We start from the raw sequence: 25201 nt of genomic DNA, 5'->3' as shown, positions 1-25201 counted from the left end.
GAATAAAAGTGTTATAAGATACAGTCAGAAAATATCCCATAAAGAATGATAATAGAAAGAGATGAACAGAGGAAATGTTTTGGAACACCTTATGACCCAAAAATGAGGTCTAACATAGACTTAATAGGCATTCTGGAAAGAAAGAACAGAGAAAATAAAGACAAGGAAGTTATTTTAAAATAATTCAGGGATTAAAAAAAAAAAGACTAAAGAATATAAAGTGGAAATTCTTTATATTTCCACTGTGGACTGGCTTCAAATTGGGAAAGGAGTATGACAATGTTGTATATTTTCACTCTGCTTATTTAACTTACATGCAGAGAACATCAAGCAAAATGCTGGGATGGATGAATCACAAGTTGGAATCAAGATTGCTGGGAGAAATAGCAACAATCTCTGATACTCAGACACCACTCTATTGGGAGAAAGTGAAGAGGAACTAAAGAGCCACTTGAAGACAGTGAAAAAGCTGGCTTAAAACTCAACATTATAAAACCAAGATCATGGCATCCTGTCATCACTCCCATGGCAAATATAAGAGGAAAAAGTGGAAGCAGTGACAGATTTTCTTTTCTTGGGCTCCAAAATCACTGTGGATGGTGACTGCAGCCCATTGGCAGGGCTGTGTTCTCTCAGGTCAAACAGGGGGGGAACACAGCTGTGCCCATCAACAGAAAATTGGATTAAAGATTTACTGAGCATGGCCCCACCCATAAGAATAACACCCAGTTTACTCTTGAATAGGCTCTCACATCAGGAAGCTTCCATAAGTTTCTTATCCTTCTCCATCAGAGGGCAGACAGAATGAAAACCACAATCACAGAAAACTAACCAAACTGATCATATGGACCACAGCCTTGTCTAACTCAATGAAACTATGAGCCATGCCATGTAAGCTGCCCAAGATGGATGGGTCATGATGGAGAGTTATGACAAAACATGGTTTACTGGAGAAGGGAATGGCAAACCACTTCAGTATTCTTGCCTTGAGAACCCCATGAACAGTATGAAAAGGCAAAAGATAGAACACTGAAAGATGAACTCCCCAGGTTGGTAGGTGCCCAATATGCTACTGGACATCACTGGAGAAAAAACTCCAGAAAAGAATGAAGAGATGGAGTCAAAGCAAAAACAACACCTAGCTTTGGATGTGACTGGTGATGAAAGTAAAGTCTGATGGTATAAAGAACAATATTACATAGGAAACTGGGAAGTTAGGTCTATAAATCAAGGCAAATTGCAAGTGGTCAAACAGGAGATAGCAAGAGTGAACACTTACATTTTAGGAATCAGTGACTAAAATGGACTTCAGTTCAGTTTAGTCACTAAGTTGTGTCCGACTCTTTGTGACCCCATGAATCGCAGCACGCCAGGCCTTCCTGTCCATCACCAACTCCTGGAGTTGACCCAAACTCATGTCCATTGAGTCAGTGATGCCCTCCAACCATCTCATCCTCTGTCGTCCCCTTCTTCACCCACCCTCAATCTTTCCCAGCATCAGGGTCTTTTCAAATGAGTCAGCTCTTCGCATCAGGTGGCCAAAGTATTGGAGTTTCAGCTTCAAAATCAGTCCTACCAGTGAACACCCAGGACTGATCTCCTTCAGAATGGACTGGTTGGATCTCCTTGCAGTCCAAGGGACTCTCAAAAGTCTTCTCCAACACCACAGTTCAAAAGCGTCAATTCTTCAGTGCTCAGCTCTCTTCACAGTCCAACTCTCACATCCAAACATGACCACTGGAAAAACCATAGCCTTGACTAGATGGACCTTTGTTGACAAAGTAATGTCTCTGCTTTTTAATATGCTATCTAGGTTGGTCATAACTTTCCTTCCAAGGAGCAAGTGTCTTTTACTTTCATGGCTGCAATCACCATCTGCAGTGATTTTGGAGCCCAGAAAAATAAAGTCAGCCACTGTTTCCATTGTTTCCCCATCTGTTTGCCATGAAGTGATGGGACCGGATGCCATGTAAGGTCTGTTTAGGTCTTACTGTTTAGGTAGGACAGCTACATGTAAAAGAACACCATACAAAAAAATAAACTCAAAATGGATTAAAGACCTAAAGCTAACATCAGAAACTATAAAACTCTTAGAAGAAAACATAGGCAGAACACTAGATGAAATAAATCAAAGCGAGAGCCTTTATGGCCTACCTCCTAAAGTAACGGAAATAAAAACAAAAGTAAACAAGTGGGACCTGATTAAACTTAAAAGATTTTGCAGAGCAAAAGCAACTATAAGCAAGGTGAAAAGACAAACCTAAGAATGGGAGAAAATAGTAGCAAATGAAATGACTGACAAAGGATTAATTTCCAAAATATACAAGCAGCTCATACAACTCAATACCAGAAAAACAAACAACCCAATCAAAAAAGTGGGAAAAAGACCTAAACAGACATTTCTCCAAAGAAGACATACAGATGGCTAACAAGCACATGAAAAGATGCTCAACATCGCTCATTATTAGAGAAATGCAAGTCAAAACTACAATGAGATATCACCTCACACCAGTCAGAATGGCCATCATCAAAAAGTCTACAAACAATAAATGCTGGAGAGGGTGTGGAGAAAAGGAAACGCTCTTGCGCTGTTGGTGGGAATGTAAATTGATGCAGCCACTGTGGAAGATGATATGTAGATCCCTTAAAAACCTAGGAATAAAACCACCATGTGACCCAGCAATCCCACTCTTAGGCATATACCCTGAGGAAACCAAAATTTCAAAAGACACATGTATCCCAATGTTCAGTGCAGCACTATTTACAATAGCTAGAACATGGAAGCAACCTAGATGTCCATCGACAGATGAATGGATAAAGAAGCTGTGGTACATATACACAACAGAATAGTACTAAGCTATAAAAAGGAACACATTTGCGAAAGTTCTAAACAGGTAGATGAACCTAGAACCTATTATACAGAATGAAGTAAGTCAGAAAGAGTAAGATAAATAGCATACTCTAATGCATATATATGGAATCTAGAAAAATGGTACTGAAAAATTTATTTACAGGGCAACAGTGGAGACAGAGATATAGAGAATAGACTTATCGACACGGGGAGAGGGGAGGAGAAGGTGAGATGTATGGAAAGAGTAACATGGAAACTTACATTACCATATGTAAAATAGATAGCCAACAGGAATTTGCTGTATGACTCAGGAAACTCAAACAGGGGCTCTGTATCAACCTAGAGGAATAGGATGTAGAGGGAGATGGGAGGGAGTTTCAAAAGGAAAGGGATATATGTATTCCTAAGGCTGATTCATGTTGGGCTTTGACAGAATACAACAAAATTCTGTAATGCAATTATCCTTTAATAAAACATAAATTTAAAAAAAAAAACATTGCTAGGAGAAATATCAATAACCTCAGATATGCAGATGGCCCCACCCTTATGGCAGAGAGTGAAGAAGAACTAAAGAGCCTCTTGATGAAAGTGAAAGAGGAGAGTGAAAAAGCTGGCTTAAAACTCAACATTCAGAAAATTAAGATCATGGTATCCAGTCCCATCACTTCGTGGCAAATAGATGGGGAAACAATGGAAGCAATGACAGACTTTATTTTCTTGGGCTCCAAAATCACTGCAGATGGTGACTGAGCCATGAAATTAAAAGACACTTGCTCCCTGGCAGAAAAGCTATGACCAACCTAGACAATATATTAAAAAACAGAGACATTACTTTGCCAACAAAGGTCTGTCTAGTCAAAGCTATGGTTTTTCCAGTAGTCATGTATGGATGTGAGAGTTGGACTGTGAAGAAGGCTGAGTGCCGAAGAATTGATGCTTTTGAACTGTGGTGTTGGAGAAGACTCTTGAGAGTCCCTTGGACTGCAACTAGTCCATCATAAAGGAAATCAGTACTGAATATTCACTGGAAGGACTGATGCTGAAGCTGAAACTCCAATACTTTGGCCACTTAACACAAAGAGCTGACTCATTTGAAAAGACCCTGATGCTGGGAAAGATTGAAGGTAGGAAGAGAAGGAGATGACAGAGAATGAGATGATTGGATGGTGTCACTGACTCAGTGGACATGAGTTTGAGCAAGCTCTGGGAGATGGTGATGAAGAGGAAAGCCTGGGATACTGCAGTCCATGGGGTTGCAGGAGTTGGACATGACTGAGAGACTGAACTGAAACTGAACTTGCATCTTGGAAGGATAGTTATGACAAACCTAGGCAGTGTATTAAAAAGCAGAGATATCATTTTGCCAAAAAGGTTTGTATAGTAAATGCTATGGTTTTTCCAGTAGTCATGCATGGATGTAAGAGAAGGATGAGCACTGAAGTATTGATGATTTCTAAGTGTGGTGCTGGAGAAGACTTGTGGGAATCTCTTAGAGCGCAAACACATCAAACCAGTCAATCTTAATGAAAATCAATCCTGAATATTCACTGGAAGGACTGATGCTGAAGCTGAAGCTCCAATACTTTGGCCACCTGATGCGAAGAGCTGACTCATTGGAAAGGACCCTGATGCTGGGAAAGATTGAGGGCAAAAGGAGAAGGGGGTCGCAGTGGATGAGACAGTTAGGTATCATCACTGACTTAACGGACATGAAATTGAGCAAACCCCAAGAGATAGTGAAGGACAGAGGAGCCTGGTATGCTATAATTCATCGTGTCACAAAAAGCTGAACATGACTTAGTCACTGAACAACAGCTGTATGTATATTTATGTGTGTAAAAGACCTAAAATCTTCATTTACTGCTTTAATAGGTCAATAGATGACATTTTACTTTGATAAATCACAATATAGCTGGGTAGCAGTAGACATAGTTAAAAACATTAAAAAAATTTTGTTGCCCTTGGCAATATATAAACTGGGTAGTAAACAGAAAGGATAATCTTTAAAAAAAAAAAAAAGTATATATTGCTGTTAGTAATGGTGAAATTCTTCAACTGTATACTCACATTTCTTTAATTTTTTAAGTTTGTAGATCCTTGCCATCATTGCTACTTGACCGTCCCTGAATCTATCAGTTTCCTCTTTAGCTTTACAATGCCTCCTTTCTCTTTCTCCCAGTTGTCCCTTCAGTAACGTGGAACTGGGCTAAAATCACTATTATGCACATTCAGAGTTCTTAGAAAGATAAGAATTTATTCCCCCTGCGGTGCTTCTTTTTCAGTTCTGAGCACAGCAAAGACATGTTACATAACTCGGAGTTTCAACAAACACCTGGAAATCAGGCTGTGTGTATTGCTCAGATGAGACCAGACATGAAGAGATTGGTAGTGACAAGTGTTGTCACTTCTCTCTCTGACAGCAGGCAAGTGGCACACTGTATATACAAGGTCTGATACCATGCTCTCAAGATGAGAAAAAAAGGAAAAGGTAAGTGAAAAATAACATTTCAGAGAGAGCTAGCTGGGGAAATAATGGCAAATTACACGTGATTTAGCTTTGCTCTTGGCTTTTATAAAGACTCGAGAACTATGAACTGAGCGGTTGAGCCCTAATTAAGTCTCCTCTTGATGTCTGCACTGCACACCCAGTTCTCAGGCTGCGTTTTAAAAAGGCATCATATCATCCTCTAATTCATCTGCTTTTTTTCCTGCCTTGCTTTATTTTTTTTAATTTCCCCTTTGTTTTCCTTGAGTAAAATGAGGTTAAAGTGAGTCATTAAGAACTTTAAAAAGATTACACAATGAAAAAATAGCTCAGATGAATTTTAATTAGAGTCTAATTTAATGGGATTTGAACCCACCACACTGGAAGTCTGTAGCTGTAACTTCAGTCATTAAATTGCAAGGCCTTTGCTTAAACTCAGTGGGAGTTTAGAGAGATTATTTTGGCTGCTTGAAGACACCATGTTTTTTCCATTAATGCCAGGGAAATATATTGAGCGACTAAAATATTACTAATAAAAATAAATGTGAAAGTTGTAAATTTCAAACAATGTAAGACCCATAGTTCATACCTGAATTTCCAAATGTGTATGTGACATTTCATTAAGCTTAAAGCTGAAGACACACTGTATTATGTCTGACCTCTTTGAAAAAAGGAACCTAAATATTTCTGCACTTTGTCATCCCTTGGAATCTAACAATAATAAGGCAGAAAATATGATAGGATCTGAGTCTAGAGAAGGCTGTTACGGAAACTCCCTGGTCCTGAGCTCAGACATGAGGCATCGCCATGACCTTTTAGCATCCCCAGTCCTCCCACTGCCTTCCAATGGGTTGTTTTCATTCATAAAATGGAAACAGTGAAATATATCAATTTGGATGGGAGATTATGAGGTAGATCAATTAAAATCCACACCTCAAACCTTTCCAGAAAAGATAATGCATGGTAAGGGTGAGGCAGAATTCCCAGAGTGATTTGAACTCTTTATCTCAGAAGTTAAGTGCTTCCGCCTTGAACCACTAGGCTGTATGGCCTCTAGAAATACCCCTGTTGGTTTCAGTCACTAAGTCAGCCACTGGAGGGAGCCAAGATGACTCCCAGAGTGTAGTTGAATATGCTGAACTGGTAGGGAAAGATAATTTTAAAATGGCACGTAAGGATGACAGAATTTGAACAAAATCCCTTTTATTTATTTATGCCAAAATCTGTGTGAATGTAAAATGCCATCTCAATCATGCTTTATTTATGGTGTGGTTTTTTCTTTGGGGAAAAAAAGAAAAGAAGCAGAATGTTGGCTTGACTTTCTCTTCTGACTGATTCTCATTCCCACTGGCAAGTGAGCCATGTGGAGAGCTCGGACACCAGAGCAAGCCCCAGCACAGGCCGAGCCAGGTGTGGGCACGCTCCCTGATTCAACTTGCCTGGTCTGATTTGGGCAGGTTAGAAAAGGCATTGCTTGTCATTTCGTGCAGCTAAAAATCATGCCTATGCTTCTCCTTGAATAGGGAGATGTGCAATATGTAAAATTCCTAAAGACAATTTTATTTATAGCTGTTGCAAACAATGTTTATACAAAGTTTATTAAATATGTCACCCACATTGATTTATCCCAACCAATCTCTTCAATCACTAATATTTATGTGATCGGTTCAGTTGCAACAATTATTTTATATGCTGTAGAGTATGTTATAACTAGGGATTCACCCTGGCAATTATATGAAAGATAAAATGCTTCCTGAAGACCTTGGGGCAGGCCAGGAAGTATATTATTGGACACAAGGTGGTTTTAACTGAATGCCACAGCACTTAATTTAGAGCAAGAAATGTAGAGCATCTTATGCTTTAAAAATGAAAGCTAGTTTTGTGTTCTTTCTGGATTTTTCTTATTTCAAGGATGGTAGTAAAATCCTCTGCACAATTCCTTTCTCACATCCAAACCTTGGGCCTGGAAACACTTTCATCTCTTTGAAACACTTGTCATCTCTCTGAAATTCTGTCAGTTTTTGCTTCTCAGCAGCATTTGTCTTTATTTAGTGCCCAAAGTGGGCAGGAGAGTCTACTTGGCATTTACAAACACCTATGAAGGAAACTAGACACATGTTCGTTGCCTGAAAGGAATTGGCATCTGATATGAGGGACTGAAGCATGGTTAACAAGAAACCAGAATTTTCTAAAGAGTCCAAGGTAACTGTTGAAATTATGAGATGATAAGCTCAACAAAACATAAAAAGTTATTAAAAACTCAAGTGAATGCAAATTCTTCTGTTTGCTAAGAAAGACTCAAAAGTCCTTTGTTTGGCAAAACTGATTTGAAAGACCCATTTCAGTTAGGAGAGTAGGGCCTAGGGGCATGGCATGAAAATAGACAATAAAACAAAGAGGAGTCTAAACTGTTTTGCAAAAGAAGTTAGCAGTCTTTCAAGGCTGAAGTTCACTGTAGAAAGGAGAGAGGGCACAAGTTTGAGATCTAGGATGCAAAAGGAGGGTGAACAAGAGAAGATGATCACTGAAAATTGTTTTCTCCCAAGGATGGGAAGTGACCTTGAGTACAGACATGTGTCATATTCAAGTTGGACAATTATGCTTTGTTGTTGTGAATGCCTCTGCTTGCTCCCAAATCAACGTTTTGGGAAGTGGGGAGTCCAAACCGAAGTAAACTATTTCATAAAAGCACATAGTGATAATTGATAAACTGAGATAATTTGGTCTTTGGTCAAAGCAAAAATTCAAAACCAAAGGTAACTAGAAGTGTTTTCTCAACACTCACCGTAACTTCCAAAATCTCTGGGGAGACTGGGAGGAATCCTTGCTGAGAGATGAGGACTCCTTTTAAAGTAATTTAATCTCAGGGGACAGAGTGAATCCTGACCTAAGGGTCGTGTAACATTGCCACAGGCAACGAATGGGTTCTTCCAGTTCTGCAGTAGCAACTGGCTTCTACCCTTTTCTTCCTCCTACTATATATTTTTCAAAAATACTTATTTCTCTGCCAGGAGAGATTTTTTTCCACTAACCAAATTGTCCTCTTTAGTTGCGATTAGATTTGATTTTCAGGCTGTTTCATTTCATAGCCTTTTCTAGCAATTAGTATAGACAATGAAGAACTTTGGGGCCTTAAAGATTTGGAAATACTTGTGTGAAACCAATCACTCTCAAGTAGAATCTATTGAACTTGTAGAAACTTTGTGGTCAACTCTTTTAGGAAGGCAATTATCCATGAGTTACATGAATAAATCAATTGACTGTTCATTGAACAATCCTGGCACCAGGCTGCAAACTGGACAAAAGATGAAGAAATCTTCATCTGCAGCAAGTATGCATCTTCATGAGGAAGGAAGTGAAATACCAATCATTTAGGAGAACCATCAGAACAGTATGGAGTGACTCTCATCTTTTTTGGTCCAATTTATTATTTAATGCAAAGAGGAAAGGTTTTACTTCAACTTGGTAGTAGAAATTTGGGCTTTGCCTCATAGGTTCATAAAACAGGGTTATCTGTTAGGAGAAGTTTGCAGAACCTAAGATATTAGAGACTCTCATTGTGGCTGCTAACGGATATGTTGTAACCTTAGCGTTAAGTTGGTATCCAGAAAAAAACTATGTAACCAACTTAAGGGGTTCATAGTTTTACACGGTATGATGTTATACTATTCTTTTATACTCTTCCTCTGGGAATCTTAGTTTACAACTCTTGACAAAGAATGCTCATTCAGTAAAGTCCTACAGGGATAAATATAGTATAACATTGCTGACAGTAAGATTCCCCAAATTTCTGTGTCCTATGAGACTGTGATGCAGAGTATCTGAGGCCTACTTGATATACTCCCTCCGAGTCCCAAGTTCCATTGAACTGCCAACCCGCATTGCTATCTGATTGCCACAATTCCTTGATATATGAAATCATGGTGGAATTTCCTTGGAATGATATATTTTAAGCCGGGATAGCATTCAATGACTTCCAGATGCCTTCACAATGATGGTCCACTGCGTAAGGAATTACCACAGATTATCTCCCCTTTGATTTGTCACAGTTTTGTATGGAGTTTATTATCAGAAGAAATATTAACCTAACCTTCAACAGCAGCCTATTTCCGAAATCTTCAGACAATATTGCAAAAAAAAAAAAGGAACTGAAAAAGGAGACTGTTATTCTTTTTACTGACATGAGAATGGTCAGTTATTTCTGCTAAGCTCCCAGAAAAAAAATGAAGGAAAATCCCATAGTCCTGAAGTGCTTTCTATCCTAAGATGGAACAAATATCCAGTGGTCTAGAGAGTGTTCATCTAGAGAGTGAACACAGTGGCCAAGGTAACAGAAGTGGGCAGGTACTGTCAACAGTGCACTGAGTGGGGAAGAGCAGGGCTCTTTCCGTCTGCCACCTACCTTGGCCTCTAGGCTGCTGCCATGCATGTGATCTTGGATTCTGCACCACAGACCTATACAAAACTAATTGTTCATGTGATTTTCTTTCTGAGCCACTGCAGATGTCCTTTTCTGTAACAATTTAATTAACACTTTAAAATAATGATGCATTAATTAATGCCAAATTACAATGAAAATCCTGGAGAATTACACTTTATATCAACATTAATGCAAAATGAGTTCCTCCTGGATAATTTTTCTTACAATGAATACAAAAAGAGATAATACTAATTAGGCCATCAATTTAAATTTACCATGATTTCAATCCATGTCATTTATCTACTTCCCAGCACAAAACAATTCTGGTCTACCACACGTTTGTACTGTAGTAGGGATGTCTGTGTAGCAATCAGGCCAGGGTCAACTTTAAGGTATTGTAAGATGGGCCTGAATTTTGTATCTCAGTTATTGAAAACAGTGTGTGTGTGTGTTTAAGAAAGAGAAAGAAATCCAAAGCTTTAGTAATAAAATGTCTTGATTTTCAATAAAGTTACATACTCAGTGTTATGATATGCAGGGCATAAGTCATCAGGCTGTCTATCAAGTCACATATAATTCAGTTTATTTTTCAGTCTCAGGGTCATGACCCAGGAGTTAGAACTGTAGTATCTCAGGGCCATTAGTTCCTGAGCAGACCTATATCACCTCTTCCCATGTTCAAAAGTGTACCATCAGCACCTGTTACATTTCATTTTCATTGCTTCTAATAAGCAGATGTTCCTTTCAGCACAAGGAAGAGAGCAGGTTCCAAAGGTTAACTTCACAATACTTGTGAAGAAGGAAATCATGGCAGTGGCTCTTCCATTTCATCTATTTTCTTTCTTCAGTGACCCTTCACACTTGTCTTTCGTGTTGAGATTCACTTCATGTCTAGAGCATTGAGGGTCTGTAGACCATTGTGCTTCTAAGTTAAAACACCTCGACTAAATATTTTCATAAAATCTTAAATGTTTTATTCTTATATAAGTCTTTCAACAGTAAGAGAGCTCACTGGGTCACATTCCTTCAGCTGTGTGCATGCTAAGTTGCTTCAGTTGTGTCCCACTCTTTGCAACCCTAGGGACTGTAGCCTGCCAGGCTCCTCTATCCATGGGATTCTCCAGGCAAGAATACTAGACTGAGTTACCATGCCCTCCTCCAGGGGATCTTCCTGATCCAGGGATCGAACCTGTGTCTCCTGCATTTGCGGGTAGATTCTTTACCACTAGTGCCACCTGAGAAGCCCATTCCTTTGGGGCTTAATCTTAAATTATACTCTCTTTTGGACAAGGAAGTCTAAAATGATAGAAGTTCCCACCTCTCATGTTTGGGAATCCTGACATACACTTTGCTAAAGTGCTTCAAAAACATATTTAATAAAATGACCAACTGTAATGCAGAAGTAGATATGGAAATATGCCAGAAAAATAAAGAAACTTTCAACAGTAAGAATCTCTACCTTCAGAAAGGATAACATCAGAATGTGGTGTCATTCTTATACCTCTGGGGCACTTTCCTGGATGTTTGCTAACTCCTTTTAGCAATTTATCACCACGCCCCTCTTGAAGATCACTTTTCCCTTGTATTAAATGACAAAAACTTTGCTCTTTATAGTTTGATTTTCCCATGTTCTAAATCAGCAGTGGAAATTTCTGCTTGCCCAGGTGTTCTCAAGGAAAGTAGGCAATGGGCCTAAATGAAGTCTGGCAGAAAGAAATTAATTTTAAAAAATCAATAAGCTCTGCCTTTGTTTTTATTCAGCTTTAGGGGAATACATATCAGTGACATTTACCTTGGACTGTGTCTCCATGCCTGAAATAACAAGAGCATGTCAGAGCGGATCGGGGGCATAGGTGATCCATTCCTCCTCCTCTGCCTGGTTGACTGCCAGGTGGTAGATGATGAAGACAGCTGAAAACTTGATCTTGTAGGACTACTTGTTATCATACAGTCATCTTTCAACCATATGTATCTACCGGAGGCATCAAAATGATGCAATTCAACATGTGTTCCTTGTTTGCATCTGTAGAGTTTTTCATGAGGATGGTAAAAATCTCTAAGCTAGTTCATCATATATGCCATTAATTATATGCTTGAAACTTCTTAAAGTAATTCTAGAAATTAAACAGCATATCCACATAGCTTAGCTCAGTATCTCAATATTTGTTTGTTTGCCTCTTACGATACTTATATTCTCTTCCTACTCCATTCCCCTATCAGGAAATACTAGTAGAAGACTATGCAAATTTAGGAACATTCTGAAATGGAACTGTTTTACAAAGATATGAATTATGTCATGTTGCTGGCAGATGAATGTTTTCAAATCTCTTCTTTTAATAGTATCTTAGCAAGGTTATTATACAAAGAAACTATTTAGACTATTTCTCAGTTGACATAATTTAATCCTTCTAGTTTAAGGTTTATTTTGAATGGTGAAGGCAATGTGTCTCAAATGCTGGATTGCATTGAGTTAGAAATAGTAACTTTACACACACAAAAAAGTGAACTTTCTTATTAAATGATCTTCCTGATTTTGTTTACCCACACTTATCCAAGCACAGAACAAGCAGGAACCATAAGACCCTAGTGGCTAGGTCTCAACTTAACCTCATGAGTAGAAACCTGTTAGCCCCAGATCTTCTTCCCCTCTTGGATTTTTGCATTGCTACTTTGCCCTTAAACTCTGGAATTAGATGGGAATTCAAATTTCAGCTCTACCCTAGGAAGCTACCTACCCTCACTAAGCTTTGGTTTTCTCATCTACAAAGTGGAAATAATAGAACAAGTGGTTTTGAAGATGTATGGAACCAAAGTGCTTATACAGTGTTATGTACTTTTAGTTCAGTTTCTGTTGGTTGAAAATTCATTCGTTGTTTCTGCAAACATTGACTGATCACCTTTCAGTGAAAGTCACAAGCCTCTGGCAATAATAAGATGATTAAGATAAACTCTTTATCGAAAAGAACTTCACAGTCTAGGTGCTCATTTAGGTACAAGTTCAGTTCAGTTCAGTTTAGTCTCTCAGTCGTGTCTGACTCTGCGACACCATGAACCACAGCACACTAGGCCTCCCTGTCCATCACCAACTTCCGGAGTCCACCCAAACCCATGTCCATTGTGTCGGTGATGCCATCCAACCATCTCATCCTCTGTCGTCCCCTCCTCCTCCTGCCTTCAATCCTTCCCAGCATTAGGGTCTTTTCCAATGAGTCAGCTCTTCACATCAGGTGGCCAAAGTTTGGACTTTGAGCTTCAACATCAGTCATTCCAATGAACACCCAGAGCTAATCTCCTATAGGATGGACTGGTTGGATCTCCTTGCAGTCCAAGGGACTCTCAAGAGTCTTCAACACCACAGTTCAAAAGCATCAATTCTTTGGAGCTCAGCTTTCTTTATAGTCCAACTCTCACATCCATACATGACCACAGGAAAAACCATAGCCTTGACTAGACGGACCTTTGTTGGCAAAGTAATGTCTCTGCTTTTGAATATGCTATCTAGGTTGGTCATAACTTTCCTTCCAAGGAGTAAGCGTCTTTTAATTTCATGGCTGCGATCACCATCTGCAGTGATTTTGGAGCCCAGAAAAATAAAGTCAGCCACTGTGTCCACTGTTTCCCCATCTATTTCCCATGAAGTGATGGGACTGGATGCCATGATCTTAGTTTTCAAAATGTTGAGATCTAAACCAACTTTTTCACTCTTCTCTTTCAATTTCATCAAGAGGCTCTTTAGTTCTTCTTCACTTTCTGTCATAAGGGTGGTGTCATCTGCATATCTGAGGTTATTGCTATTTCTCCTGGCAATCTTGACTCCAGCTTGTGCTTCCTCCAGCCCAGCATTTCTCATGATGTACTCTGCATATATGTTAAATAAGCAGTGTGACAATACACAGCCTTGACGGACTCCTTTTCCTATTTGGAACCAGTATGTTGTTCCATGTCCAGTTCTAACTATTGCTTCCTGACCTGCATACAGATTTCTCATGAGGCAGGTCAGGTGGTCTGGTATGCCCATCTCCTTTAGAATTTTCCACAGTTTATTGTGATCCACACAGTCAAAGGCTTTGGCATAGTCAATAAAGCAGAAATTGATGTTTTTTCTGGAACTCTCTTGCTTTTTTGATGATCCAACGGATGTTGGCAATTTGATCTCTGGTTCCTCTGCCTTTTCTAAAACCAGCTTGAACATCTGGAAGTTCACAGTTCATGTATTGCTGAAGCCTGGCTTGCAGAATTTTGAGAATTACTTACTAGCGTGTGAGATAAGTGCAATTGTGAGGTAGTTTGAGCATTCTTTGGCATTGCCTTTCTTTGGCATTGGAATGAAAACTGACCTTTTCCAGTCCTGTGGCCACTGCTGAGTTTTCCAAATTTGCTGGCATATTGAGTGCAGCACTTTCACAGCATCATCTTTTAGGATTTGAAATAACTCAACTGGAATTCCATCACCTCCACTAGCTTTGTTCATAGTGATGCTTCCTAAGGCCCACCTGACTTCACATTCCAGGATGTCCGGCTCTAGGTGAGTGTGAGTGATCACACCTTCATGATTATCTGAGTCATGAGATCTTTTTTGTACAGTTCTTCTGTGTATTCTTGCCACCTCTTCTTAATATCTTCTGCTTCTATTAGTTCCATACAATTTCTGTCCTTTATTGAGCCCATTTTTGCATGAAATGTTCCCTTGGTATCTCTAATTTTCTGGAAGAGGTCTCTAGTCTTTCTCATTCTATTGTTTTCCTCTATTTTTTTTTTTTGCATTGATCGCTGAGGAAGGCTTTCTTATCTCTCCTTGCTATTCTTTGGAACTCTGCATTCAAATGGATATATCTTTTCTTTTCTCCTTTGCTTTTCATTTCTTTTCTTTTCACAGCTATTTGTAAGGCCTCCTCAGACAGCCATTTGCTTTTTTTTAGGTACAAGAGTAAATAATTAAAATACACTATGTTATAATGGAGGCATGAACAAAATACTATATGGTAACAGAAAAATGGAGAGATTAACTTTGGGGAGTAGGAGGAGGGATCCACATAATAGGCAATATTTGAGTTACAGTCCAATGAAGAATAAACTCAGCACCATTCTAAGAAACCAAGATGCATGTAGAAAAGAGGAGGGTTTATCATGTGTCAAGTTGTAGATATGGACATATATGGATCATAACAGCTTGTTTATGAGGATAGAGATTAAATGAGTTTGGGTGTAAATGATCCAAAACATGTATTTGCCTTCTTATAACTCTGGAGAATTTGGTAAACATAACCAAAGTCTTAAATTTTTAGGTACACTATTCCATAGCATTTCTGTTTGCAGGAATTTATTTTAAGAGAATTGCCATGAAATAAGAATAAAGTTGTGATATGAGTTTCTGGTTCTCACCAATATAGCAAATTAAAGGGCTGTTGGATCCCTGCCTCTAATCAATCCTAGAAACATTAAGAAAAAATTAGAGACTCTAGGACAAATAATATCAGAAAACTGTGAAAAACCAATAAGACCACAGTGGATGGTTGACTTTTGAATGTGTGGTAGTACTGGATGCTCTTGAGACAGTAAATGGAGACACAAGATATAACTGGTTATGGCAATAAATATGTGAACCTGGCTAGAAAGGTTTAATTTTTGTTCTCACCTTTCCTTCCATTATCTTGGGATCATTAATGCCTGCTATTTTTCTAGAGACCTACACTCTCAGTATTTGGGTCTGAGGGATAGGATCAAAGTAGCATAGCAAAAATCCCTGAAGGTATGAATAATTGGGGTGAACAGGTTCCTGCCCATCAGTTGTCCTCAGGTGCCCACTGGTTTGCCCTGGCCCTCTGAACCCAGAGTTGGGGGTCACTATGCAGAGTTTGCCTCCTGACACTGTTGCTTGGCAACAAAACTTTCCCAGAGGAGTTACCTGGTGGGCTTGCAACAAAAGGGAGTGGTCAACAATGATTGTATACTGACTCACGTCTCTGCTCTGGGCTCATCCTTATTTTTCCTTATGCTTGCTTATCTGTCTTTGGTCCTTGGGCTCTTCCACTGCACATTTTACCAGACAGAGAGCAATAGGCACTCACAAGAGAACATGGACTCATGGACTGAGATAGCAAGCATACTATGGCAGTTAACTTTCTTACAGAACACACACCAGACTGGGCAACATACATCTTCTAAGAGTAAACTTTTAGAAGAGATGGATGAATATTCTAAAATAAGTATGATTAAAATACATTTTGGGAAACAGAACGAGGAATAAGTTAAAAGATCAGAATGAGAAACTCTGGGCTTCGCTTGTAGCTCAGTTGGTAAAGAGTCTGACTGCTATGCAGGAAACCTGGGTTCGATCCCTGGGTCAGGAAGATTCCCTGGAGAAAGAAATGGCAACTCACTCCAGTATTCTTGCCTGGAGAATCCCATGGACAAAGGAGCCTGGCAGGCTACAGTCTATGAGGTCTCAAGAGTCTGACACAACTGAGTGACTAAGCACACAACACACAGCACACACCCAGTCAGCAGGAGGTAGGATGAGGGAGTAAAAGACAGAAAAGCTAAGAGTCACAGCAGCTAGAACTAGAAGTGACATTATGTAAATACCAGAAAGCCCAGGGGAGAAAAATGGAATGAAATAGTTAAAGAAAAAAGAAAAATGTAACAGGATTTTTGAAAATTTCAAGACCTTAGAATGACAAGGGCTGGTAGAGCACCAAACAAGAAAAAGAAGGAAAGCCTCCCACAGGGACTAGCAAAGAGAAGTGGTGGACTTTACCATCTTCTAGAAAGAAAGAGCAGCTCATCTACAAGGAAAGAAGAATAAGATTGGCATCAGATTTCTCCACAGCAACAGTGGATGGAAGAAAAATTAGTGTGCTTAAGAACTGAAAGTAAATATTTGATTACAAAAATGTTTATGAAAGTAAATATTTAATTACAAAAATATTTACTGTGACATTTCTTATAATAGCGAAATACTGAAAGTGCCTTGAATGTCCATACAATGGCATACCATGCATCCACTTAAAATTATGTTACAGAAAAATGCTCTAAACTTAAGAAGATAGTCACAATGAATAGATTTCTCTATAAGAGATTCTGCACATGCATAGGATGATTCCAATTTTGTGTATGTGGAAAGAATGAAAGAATATATGCAGGAAGTTTAGTTTTTATCTCTGACAGTTAGCTGGAACTACCCATACTACTTCCTTTTTGCTTTTTTAACATCTACATTTTCTCATATGAGATTTTGTTACTTTTTTAAAGGAAAAAAATGTGACTTAACTATTGATTTATCTCTGAGAGAACTCCAAGACTAAATACTAATTGGGAGTGATTTTAGATGCTCAGAAGCTGTTACAACGGTTCTGGGAGATGTGACAGGATTGAATTAAGACAGTGGCAAAGGGGATGGATCTAGGGGGCTCTATTGGACTGACATGCAGGAAAAATGAATAGGAATTTGTTAGCAGTTGGATAGGGGACATGTCAAGGATGACTCTGAAGTTTCTAGCTCCTCTCATATTTTACTTATCAACTCCTAAATTTAGGTTTGAAAGAACTATTATATATGCCCTTCTAAAGAAATGTTGTGATACAAAAGGCAGATATTTATACTATGTTTCCAGCAGCTCCTTCTATGAAAGCACTTTTGAAGCTGATTTGTATGTACACCTACATTGTGAGCCACAGATATTTTATTTTCAAGAAAAACATGCTCTACAAACTCTTTCCCAACCTGTGTCATTAAGCAAAAGCAATTGCTTTATTCACCACCAACCTCTGCCTGAGATCTTTTGAATGCAGCTTCAAAGGTACATTCCATGAATATATCTTTTTCCCATGTGTGTTGAAACCTGCTGGCAAAATATGTGTTATTTCATACCTCTGTGAAAAAAATGGGCCACGTACATGAAGGGGCAATTTACAACAGAACCGAAACAAATGGCTACTATAAGAAAACATGTTAAATTATCTTAGTAATAAACTTTAAACCTAGTTTCAAATGGCAAAATAATCTCTTAAAAAGATAATGCACAATGCTGGCAGGTTGTTGGTGAGATGAACATTTTCTTACATGATTATCATACTTTCTGGAAAAATTCATCACTATTTGAGAACATTAAAACTAATCTTTCCTTCCAGCCCAGCAATCACATTTTTAGAAATTTATATTAAGGAAATAATTAGAAATATAGTTAAGGATTAATTAATTGATGTTTAAGACAGGATAATAGCCAAATAAGTTGTATAGTTACTAAAAGAACATTTTCCCCAAAAGTTTAATGATATGAAAGAATATTCATGCTACCTAAGTGACAAACTCTGTATGCCATAGAATTTTGATTTTAAATAGTTTATTCTTGCATTCTAAAAAAAGGGAAAGAAAGAAGCTGAAATATCAGCATTAATTATCTCTAAATAGTGGGATTATTGATAATTTTGCCATCAATATTGGTTTTTTAAGCTTCTAAAGTGAAGCATAAAGATTTTAAAATGGAGATAATTATTAAAAGTAATTTATTTCTGACACACTTTCAGTGATGTTGGGCACTCATCATTACCCTATCTTTTTTTTTTCTTTTTGTATATGTATTTAAATAGATAACTGGCACAGATATAAAAATCAGTTCAGTAATTTAGGAAAATTACCACATGGCCATAGACATGTGTTTATTTAACTAGGATGTTGTCTGGGAAATGCTCCTCATTTAGTAAAAATTTACTGAGGGGCATAAATCCACAATCTGTCAAAGGTGGAAAGAATAGAAATAATACAGTCCAAACATTTTACAAGTGGGCTTTGTGAAAATTTATTTTTGTTATGAGGCTCTGAGAAGACATTGAAGGCTTTCAAATGCAGAAATGAGATAATTAGATAATTTTAGTAATAATGTGGATGATGGATTGGCAGGGTAATAGTTGAGGAATAGGACATCCAGAGAGAAGTCTATTTTAATAATCCAGAAAGGAAGCAATGAAACCGTATGTTGGGAAAGTGGTAGTAGGTCTGAAGAGCTGATGAGCTAGGTTAGGTAACTATAGATGGCGATACCATTGCCTGAGATAAATTATCAAATGTGCTCAGTCACTCAGTTGTGTCTGACTCTTTGTGACCCGGTGGACTGTAGCCCGCCAGACTCCTCTGTCCACAGGACTCTCCAGGCAAGAATACTGGAGTGGGTTGCCATTTCCTCCTCCAAGGATTCTTCCCAACCCAGCGGGCAAACCCATGTCTCCTGAGTCTCTTGCATTGGCAGGCAGATTCTTTACCACTGAACCACCTGGAAGACCTCATATTTGTCCACAATCTTGCCATACTGTGGGCTTTTAATAAATATCAACTCATTGACTAATTAGGCTACATTTACATCTTCTTTAGAGGAACTTGAGTTTGTATTAATAAGTATTTACTTTTATCTTCATATATTTTGAGAAATATAAGAGGAGACCTATGACTTAGGTAAATAGGACAGAGGCACTAAACTTTAAATATACATTAATACTATGTAGCTAGGTTATGCCATATCTTCCAGGCCATTTTTGCCCAGCCCATCATTTTCATAGCAACAATGACAAAAGTAACACCTAGAGAAATAGGACTATTTTTAAGTTTTCTACTTTATGTCAATTAGAAACTAATTTGAAATGTTTTAGTGTAAAGGTGGAAGGTATTTCTGGTCCAGTCACCAGCTTTAATTAGTTGTTTTAAAACCAATATATTTTCTTCCTTTCTTTGGGCACCATATGTTCTTCTCCACTGAGATATGGATTTATGCCCTCACTGAGACACAGTAAACAGGCATTTTCAGAGGGGGTGCTTTCTTGCAGGCATGTTCTGTTGACATCACCATGAATATAAGAATGATCTTAGGAAAAAGGAAATTAAATGATAGGAAGTGCATTCTTACGTTTTACTGAAGTTGTTGTGAATTCAACTAACAGCATTAGAACAATCTCAAAATTATTAGACTCCAGCCATCCGGCCTGTGATTCAAGTGGTCAAGTCCTTTTCTGAATATCCCACAAAGGGGCTATTTGCTTTGTAAATCTATTGTAAAAGCTTTTGATCGAGGTGAAATTTGTGTCCTTGTAGCCTGTATTAGTTGATCTTAGTACAAGAAGCCAAGTTCCCACTTTGTATACCACTCTTAAGATCCTTCGTGTTGTTTTCTTCTTCATTCCGTTCACATGCTGTCAGTATCTTTTGTTCTGTTCATTATCCTGATTGCTGTGTTATGAATGTGCACTAGTTTTGTACATATTTTTAAAATAAATTTACTTTTTAAAGTATGGAAATAAAAGCCCTCTTAACAATTTCTAAATTTGGTGAACTACTATTTAAAATACATTTTAAAGGAAGATTTCTATATTGTTCTTCCTGCTTCCAGATATTTCTGTTCAATTTCAGGTTCCAACCAACCACTGGAGTAATCTGTCTAAACCTCACTTCCCATCAGTGTGTGTTAAGGCTGTCAGATAAGCAACAGCAAACCGAATTATCAGTTCTAGGGGATCCTTATGGCTATTTCCTGTGTGCCTGTAAAGATAAATTGGAAGGAGCTGGACAAGATAGTGAGAGTCTTTACTGAGAAGTGGATCTGCTACTTGTGAAAGGAGAGGAGGAACAGAAGGAGAGTGAGTAGACGAAGTCTTAGGTTGCATGGTGCAAAAAAGTAAGTGAAATGTACAGAAGACAGTGTGTGTGTGTGTGTGTGTGTGTGTGTTAGTCACTCAGTCGTGTCTGACTCTTGTGACACCATGGACTGTAGCCTGCCAGGCTTATCTGTCCATAGAATTCTCCAGGCAAGAGTACTGGAGTTGGTTGCCTACCCTGATAGCTCAGATGGTCAAGAATCTGCCTGCAATGCAGGAGACCTGGGTTTGATCCCTGGGTTGGGAAAATCCCCTGGAGAAGGGGAAGGCTACCCACTCCAGTATTCTGGCCTGGTGAATTCCATGGACTGTATAGTCCTTAAGGTTACAAAGAGTCAGATGTGACTGAGCCACTTTCACTTTGCCATTTCCTTCTCCAGAGAATCTTCCTGACTCCGAAATAGAACCTGGGTCTCTCGCATTGCAGGCAGATTCTTTACTGACTGAACTACTACAGAAGCCCTATTTGCAATGTAATAAAGTCATGCTAATTTGAACTAAGAATTATTCAAAAAATATATTATTATTCAGAATCTGGGAAACAAAATTCACTATAGAAACATCCAATAGAGAGAATTTTTTTTTTCTGTCATGGTTTATTATTGGAGAAGGAAATAGCAACCCACTCTAGTGTTCTTGCCTGGAGAATCCCAGGGATGGGGGAGCCTGGTGGGCTGCCGTCTATGGGGTCGCACAGAGTCAGACATGACTGAAGAGACTTAGCAGCAGCATTGACTATAGTTCTACATGGTATACAATAGGACTTTGTTGTTTATCCATTCTATATATAATAGTCTGCATCTGCTAGTCCTAAACTCCCAATCCATTCCTCCCACACTGCACCGCCCCCTTGGCAGTCGTAAGTCTATTCTCTATGTCTGAGTCTGTTTCATAGATAAGTTCGTTTGTGTCATATGTCAGATTCCACATATAAGTGACATCATACGGTATTTATCTTTCTCCTTCTCACTTACTTTGCTTAGTATGATAATCTCTAGGTCCATCCATGTAGCTGCAAGTGGCATTATTTCATTCTATTTATTGATTAGTAATATTCCATTGGATATATGTACAACACCTTTATCCATTCATCTGTCATTGGTCATATAGGCTGTTTGTAAATAGTGATGCTATGAATATAGGGATGCATGGATCTTTTCAAAGTATAGGTTTTTCTGGATATATGTCCAGAAGTTAGATTACTGTACTGTATGGCAACTCTATTTTTAGTCTTTTGAAGAACCTCCATACTATTCTCCATAGTGGTTTTACCAAATTGCATTCCCACCAACAGTGTGGGAGAGTTCCCTTTTCTCCACACCTTCTCCAGCCTTTGTTATTTGTAGATTTTTAATGATGGTCACTCCCAAGAGAGAGAATGTTATATAAAGACATGTTGATGAATACTGGAAAGGTTAAGATAGCAAAAAAGAAAAGGAAAAAGAGTTGGAGGAACAAAGCTAACACCAAGGAAAAGTGACCACCTATGCCCACTCTTCTTTGATCTAGAATCAATCAACCTATTCCTGCTGCTACTACAGAACTGCCAGCAATTGCCAGCTACTGCCACAGTTTTGGAGCCAAAGGAGGAACCTCTGTTTGTTCTGCTTTCTTCTTATTTCTCATTAGTACCTTCTATTAGCAGAACTCATCAGAAAGAAAGCAGTCAAGGAGAACTGAGAAACGTACCTTGCAGACTTCTAACTTTCGATATACAGAAAAGCACAGAAGAGAGAATAAGAGTTGAGAGCAAATAAGCAAATGTCTGGCCTAGTAGGTATGCCAGACAGCAAAAACTCAAGAATATGAAAGTTATAGTGTAACATAGAAGTGAGAATTTAAACTACATAAAGAAGTCCTAGTTTCATTTTTTTTCTTATAGTTTTTATTTTTTAACGATGAGAATTTTTTAGCATATGAATTCTTGTACATATATTTTAAAATAACTAGTATCCTTTGCTCCTGGGGTAAAAAAGATGAAAATTACACATATGCATTGGTTTATTCTTAATATTCCTATTGCCTTCACCAATAATATTGTTTAAATTGCTCTTCCATGTAAGCAGAAACATAAGTCACTATTTCCAAAAGAAGTTCTGGGGAATTGGGCAAAGTGGGAGGATGGAAGGAAATTAATTATGAATTGCAAAGCTTACAGATCTTGGAAGATCTATCAGAGAAACATCAGACTCATCTTCATGTCCTGAGTAAAATCATCTTTGTCTCACCTCTGATTTCAGCCATGGTTAGAATAGACATTTTCTTGAGCCTTCCACCCATCTCATGCTGACAGTGTCTTGTTCAGACACTAGAGGACCTAGTAACTCAAGGTCTTTCATTTCTGGCTGGGCTTCTCTCATTTTACAAAAGAAGCTGGTAGGAACAATCAGCCTGTGAAACCAAGAGGTATCACGATGTTAATGTTTCCAAGTACATCTCCTAATCAGTGGGAGACAGGTTGATATATAAATAATTCTCCTGGTCTAGCCTCTGTAATGCTACTGTGAGTTATTTTTTATGCTCCTCAGAAAGTTCTGCTTGGAATGGAACCCCATTTATATTTGATATTTTTATTTTGTGGATTTCAATAAACCATTTAGACTTTTTAGCTTCAACTCTTTTTTTCAACGATGGGTACTCTCTCATAATTCTGTGAATTTGGCTAACTTCAAAATTAGCAGTAAGTATTTATTTGTTTGTTTATTTTTAAACTGAAGTATAGTTGATTTACTTCAGGATCAACTTCATTCCCTGGGTTGGGAAGATCTGCCAGAGAAGAGAAGGGCTACCCAACCCAGTATTCCTGCCTGGAGAATTCCACAGACTGAGGAGCCTGGCCAGTGGTCACAGAGTCAGACACCACTGAGCGACTAATACTCTCATACTTTCATAGCTGATTTACAATGTAGTGTTAGTACAGCAGAGTGATTCAGTTGCATGTATACCTATATGGAGCTATAGATATATCCTCTTTCATATTCTTTTTCTTATGGAATGTTGTTCCCTCTGCTATAGAGTATAACCTTTTTCTTGTCTGTTTTATATAAAGTATCATTTATCTGTTAATCCCAAGCTCCTAATTTATCCTTTTGTTGCCCTTTCCCCTTTGGTAACCATACTTTTGTTTTCTATGTCTGTGAGTTTGCTTCTATTTTATAAATATGTTATTCGTATCATTTTTCTTTTAGATTTTACATATAAGCAAAGCCTTTGACTGTGTGGATCACAATAAACTGTGGAAAATTCTAAAAGAAATGGGAATACCAGACCACCTGACCTGCCTCTGGAGAAATCTGTATGCAGGTCAGGAAGCAACAGTTAGAACTGGATACAGAACAACAGACTGGTTCCAAATAGGAAAAGGAGGACGTCAAGGCTGTATATTGTCACCCTGCTTATTTAACTTCTATGCAAAGTACATCATGAGAAGCGCTGGACTGGAAGAAGCACAAGCTGGAATCAAGATTGCCAGGAGAAATATCAATAACCTCAGATATGCAGATGACACCACCCTTATGGCAGAAAGTGAAGAGGAACTAAAAAGCCTCTTGATGAAAGTGAAAGTGGAGAGTGAAAAAGTTGGCTTAAAGCTCAACATTCAGAAAAAGAAGATCATGGCATCCGGTCCCATCACTTCATGGGAAATAGATGGGGTAACAGTGGAAACAGTGTCAGACTTTATTTTGGGGGGCTCCAAAATCACTGCAGATGGTGACTGTAGCCATGAAATTAAAAGACGCTTACTCCTTGGAAGGAAAGTTATGACCAACCTAGATAACATATTGAAAAGCAGAGACATTACTTTGCCAACAAAGGTCCGTCTAGTCAAGGCTATGGGTTTTCCTGTGGTCATGTATGGATGTGAGAGTTGGACTGTGAAGAAGGCTGAGCACTGAAGAATTGATGCCTTTGAACTGTGGTGTTGGAGAAGACTCTTGAGAGTCCCTTGGACTGCAAGGAGATCCAACCAGTCCATTCTGAAGGAGATCAGCCCTGGGTGTTCTTTGGAGGAATGATGCTAAAGCTGAAACTCCAGTACTTTGGCTACCTCATGCGAAGAGTTGACTCATTGGAAAAGACTCTGATGCTGGGAGGGATTGGGGGCAGGAGGAGAAGGGGACGACAGAGGATGCGATGGCTGGATGGCATCACTGACTCGATGGACGTGAGTCTGAGTGAACTCTGGGAGTTGGTGATGGACAGGAAGGCCTGGCATGCTGCAATTCATGGGGTTGCAAAGAGTCGGACATGGCTGAGTGATTGAACTGAACTGAATATGTATGATATTTACCATTTGTAGCTAGAGATTATAATACTAAGTGAAATAAGTCAGAGAAAGACAAATATCATAAGATTTCTTTTACTCAGCATGATGTTTCTGATATTCACCCATATCATGTATTTTAATAGTTTGTTCCTTTTTTTTTGGTGAGTTATATTTCATTGTATAAATATGTCACAATTGATTTATGTTTCCATTTATGGACATCTGATTGGGCTATTTTGAATAAAACTATAATTTGGTTCAATAATATTTTATTAAGTATTTTTGAAGATTTAAGTATCTATGTCCATGAGAGATATTTGTCTATAATTTTTTTGTTAATATTTTTTGTGAGATATCAGTATCAAGATTATGCTGCCTTCATAAAGTAAGTTAGCAAATATTCTTTCTTCCTCTAATTTCTGTAAGCTTTTGTGTAAATTTGGTACTATTTTCCTTATATTTTGGTAGAATTCACAAATGAAATCATCTGCACCTGGAGTTTTCCTTGTGCAAGTCTTTTGATGATTGATTTGACTT

The 25201-nt window shown here is 38.3% G+C and overlaps 1 long non-coding RNA gene across 2 annotated transcripts in view; it reads left to right on the top strand.

Moving 5' to 3' along the window:
- The window catches only part of LOC147375741 (uncharacterized), a 629781-nt gene extending 604855 nt beyond the window's left edge, over positions 1-24926 (top strand). The window contains exons 11-12 of one of the 2 annotated variants that reach the window (XR_015160408.1): positions 20153-20379; positions 23586-24926. This is a non-coding gene — a long non-coding RNA (uncharacterized LOC147375741). The remainder of the gene's footprint in view (positions 1-20152; positions 20380-23585) is intronic. The other variant, XR_015160409.1, reaches the window with a different exon arrangement.
- The last annotated feature ends 275 nt before the right edge of the window (positions 24927-25201 follow it).

This window comes from Bos grunniens, chromosome 3 (genome assembly GCF_055505025.1).
Source record: "Bos grunniens cultivar Pamir isolate PY7600 chromosome 3, Bosgru_T2T1.0, whole genome shotgun sequence".
In the NCBI taxonomy this organism is placed as follows: domain Eukaryota; kingdom Metazoa; phylum Chordata; class Mammalia; order Artiodactyla; family Bovidae; genus Bos; species Bos grunniens.
This window is presented reverse-complemented; position numbering and strand designations above follow the sequence as displayed.